We start from the raw sequence: 4,271 nt of genomic DNA on the forward strand, positions 1-4,271 counted from the left end.
AATTCACATTTAGAAAATTTGGCATAAAGGCGATGCTCTCGAAGTTTCTTCAACACTAGCCTTAGATGTTCGGCATGTTCTTCCTCGTTCTTGGAGTAGATGAGTATATCATCGAGATAAACTATGACGAATTTATCCAAATACTCCATGAAGATTGAGTTCATTAACCGAGAAAAGGTGGCTGGAGCGTTGGTTAAACCGAAGGACATGACGGTGTACTCGTATTGGCCATAACGAGTAACAAAGGCCGTTTTAGGAATGTCCCCGTTTCTGATTTTGATTTGATGGTAGCCCAACCTCAAATCCATCTTGGAGAAGACTGAGGATCCAGCGAGCTGATCATACAGGTCGTTGATCCTGGGAAGCGGATATTTGTTCTTGATTGTGACCAAATTGACAGGTCGGTAATCTACAACCATCCGGTCCGTACCATCCTTCTTCTTGACGAATAGAACGGGGCAAGCCCACGGAGAAGAGCTAGGTCGGATGAAACCCTTTTTCAAGGACTCATCGAGTTGTTTCTTAAGCTCGGCTAGTTCTAGGGGTGCCATCTTATAAGGTCTTCTAGCAATCGGAACGGTTCCTGGAATGAGGTCTATTACGAACTCAACATCCCTGTCAGGTGGAACACCTGGCAATTCCTCTGGAAAGACATCCGGGAAGTCACAGACTACCGGAACGTCCTCAAGGTCTGGCAAAGGGCTGGCGTTAAGAGAATATAATTGTCGCTTAGCTATTCGGGTCAAGACATTGACTATCTTTCCCGAAGGATGGGTGAGTTGAACAGTCCTAGAGAAGCAATCGATTTGGGCATGATGAGCCGACATCCAGTCCATACCCAAAATGATATTAATATCTGAAGATTTAAGGGCTATCAAAGACGCGAGGAAAACAAGTCTGTCGACTTGGATTTCATTTCCATGGCTTACTCTAGAAGTTTGCCATTTGGATCCCGGAGTTTGAATTACCATAGAGGTTGGCATATCACCGAATGCGACGTTATGCAAACGAGCATAATTCTCAGATATAAAAGAATGAGAGGCTCCTGTATCGAAAAGAACAGATGCCGGGTGGCAGTTGACAAGAAGCGTACCGAGAACGACGTTGGGATCCTCTTGAGCTTCTTCGGCAGAGATACAGTTGACATGGCCACGTGAAGCGGTGACCGGCTTGGCGTGGAATATTTTTCCTGTCGGCTTGCCACGGCCAATAGCTTTAGCAGACTGGTTGGGGTTGGTCTGGGGACACTCACGCATATAGTGACCAGATTCCCCACACTTGAAACAAGTCACGGAACTGGTACGTGGAGGAGCATTGTTAGTTGGACCCCCATAGGGCTTGGCCGGTGCAGACTGTTGGACAGGGCGAGGCGCCTGGAAAGATGGCCTCGGTGTGAACCTGGGTGGCAGGGCGGTGTTGGGTACCCACACGCGGCGCTTCTGAGGACCAGCACCGGATGAGGAACCCATATCACGGCCATGCTTGCGTGTTGCGTCATAGTCAGTCTGACCAGTTTCAGCACTGATGGCTTTGTTGACAAGTTTCTGAAAAGATGTGCACTCATGCAGACGGAGGTCGCAGCGAAGCTCAGGACTAAGGCCCTTACGGAACCTTGCTTGCTTCTTGGCATCAGTAGACACTTCCTCAGTTGCATATCATGCGAGATTACCAAACTCCCTGCTGTAAGCATCCACAGAAAGTCGGCCTTGGGTGAAACTGCAAAATTCTTCACGTTTACGGTCCATGAGACCCTCCGGAATGTGATGTTCACGGAAAGCCTCACTGAACTCAGCCCAAGTAGTGACATGGCCCGCTGGGCGCATAGCTCCATAATTCTCCCACCATAGACTGGCGGGGCCTTCGAGATGATATGCAGCAAAGGTGACCTTGTCAGCCTCCGCTACCAGCGCGGAACGCAGTTTGTGAGAGATACTGCGAAGCCAGTCATCAGCATCGAGAGGCTCGACGGAGTGGTGGAACGTGGGTGGATGTAATTTGATAAAATCACTGAGTGACACCACGTTAGTCCTCTGATGGTGTGCCGTGTTCTGTTCAATACGCTCTAACAAACGGTTGGTCTCCCGCTTGTTTCTCTCAGCTTCCATCATAACCTCGGCTAGTGAAGGAGGATGAGGCAGATTTGCATCCCTGGCTTCACTGCCTTCGGCCTGCTCTTGAGAAGCAGGGTTAGCGCGTGTTTTGACCATCCTAGGTAAACAAGACAATGATTTAGTCAGGATGATAAAATTCCAACATAGGATACAAAATGTAAGGAATAACTCGGAATGCAAGATGATCATCCGTATGACATGGTAGATACAGAAACTGCTTCTTTTATTCCATCGTCATACACACCATACAGGGTTTAGTACAAGACCAAACAAAGTACTATTACGGTGAAAAGAGGATTACATCTCATCGGAGGCATCCCAAGCTCCTATATATTATTTTTCTACACCTCCGGAAAGAGTACAAACTAGGTCATATCCCACGAGTCACGCGGGACGATAGACGACACACCTAGTGCGAACTAGTGATACTACCACTAACTCAGACCGATCCGTAGTAGTCCTCGTAGAAGTCACCTCCATAGCCTGGAAGCTCAACATGATCATCCGGAAACAGACGATCTCGCGGAGCTTGTGGACCATAGGGGCTAGGATGAGGCCTTGGACCAACAGACGGTGGCCTGCGGGGACCGCGAGGTGGGGTGATGCCTCCTACATCACGCCAAACCATCACGTCTGGCAGAGCAGATCTCACAGGATAGAGATCGCGCATGTCTGAGAATCCAGCTTGCATCGCCGGTGCGAACCGAGTCAAAGTGGCCAAGTGGTCAGCACGGGTATTGAAGAGCTCTAACCTCAAGGCCCGATTTTCACGGTCCTTATCCTCGAGCATCTCAGCAGTGGTGCGAGTCCGTGAATCCTCCTGAGTGGGGTCAGCATAGATAGCCTGGAGATACCCTTGTGCTCCCGGAAGTGATCCTGGCATATACCGGAAATCAGAGTCCCGAAATATACCAGATCTGACTCGCATAATGGTCATCATGGAGTAGGCGGCGTCCTGCACAGCCATCTCAATGGTAACCCCGAGTCCATAGGAGCAGTGAAGAGGCTCGGTGGATCCAGGATAAGATGGAAATATCCTGACAGTGCAGAGATACTGGCTTTGATTAAAGTCTCGGAATTGCTCTTCGACCGTGTACTCAGGATACCAGCGGTATCCAGCCTCAATCATTACCCTGACCAACTTGGCAGTATGGCCGGGTACATCTAGGCATCGAGTCAGGCGAACCACTTGATTGAGGTCGCGAGTGGCCATCTGAAAGCACAATCATAATGCAAAGGCATTAGAATTTCTAGCGAAATTTTGGCAGCATAACAGCTGTAAATGCTCAAGAAGGATTTTGAGACATTTGACAAAGGATTTCATACACACTCAACATCATCATATCAAAGTTCTGAATCCATTCTAACAACATAATGTGGTAGTAGAACTGAACTAGGCTTGTATCCATCAAACTTATAAGGTACTACTGATTAGTAACACGTGATCCTGATAGAGAGAGCAGATCCTAATTCCTTATCCCCCGGTAGAAGAATGGACTGACTCAGATCAGAATGTCATGAGATAAAGGAGTAAAAAAGAGCCTTACGTTCCATCCCACAAACAATTCCCCTACATATAACTAAAGAATTTCTAGACTCAACATCGACCAGTTTGGCTTGGAGAACCTACAGGCAGTCCGGCTCTGATACCAATGCTGTCAGGACCCCGACTCGATGTCGCATCGATCTAGCCGGTAACACCGCATATCACTTTGCGGCCTCATGCACGGTATCTCCACGGGTGTCGCCTTACCTTTGCCCGGGACCGTTTGCGCCTTTTGGCTCACGTATATGATAGTGTCGCTAGCATCCATATGATAAAGAGCCCGGGCTGACATGACTAGTCGTAAACCCAAAGTGGCACAGACTTACAGGGACAGGCATCCATGACCCAGCTTCGAACGTGTCGGTCATCAGCAAGTGGGTCCGGGCTGTAGCACTGGGCTAGCAGGACTCCGGTAAACCGGGCTGTAGCGGGCTAACAGGACTCCGGTACTCAAAGCGTGACATTTCCCCGAAGGGACAGACACAGGAACGAAGAAGGACACATGCCGGCCAGCCTAAGTGTTCCAGAGCAGTAGCAAGCTACCATGGCTCAGCGGTAACACTAGGAGACATTTCCCGGTAAGAGAGGCTACTAAAGATAAACAACTAGATAGT

Source organism: Triticum dicoccoides, chromosome 2B (assembly GCF_002162155.2).
Source record: "Triticum dicoccoides isolate Atlit2015 ecotype Zavitan chromosome 2B, WEW_v2.0, whole genome shotgun sequence".
In the NCBI taxonomy this organism is placed as follows: Eukaryota; Viridiplantae; Streptophyta; class Magnoliopsida; order Poales; family Poaceae; genus Triticum; species Triticum dicoccoides.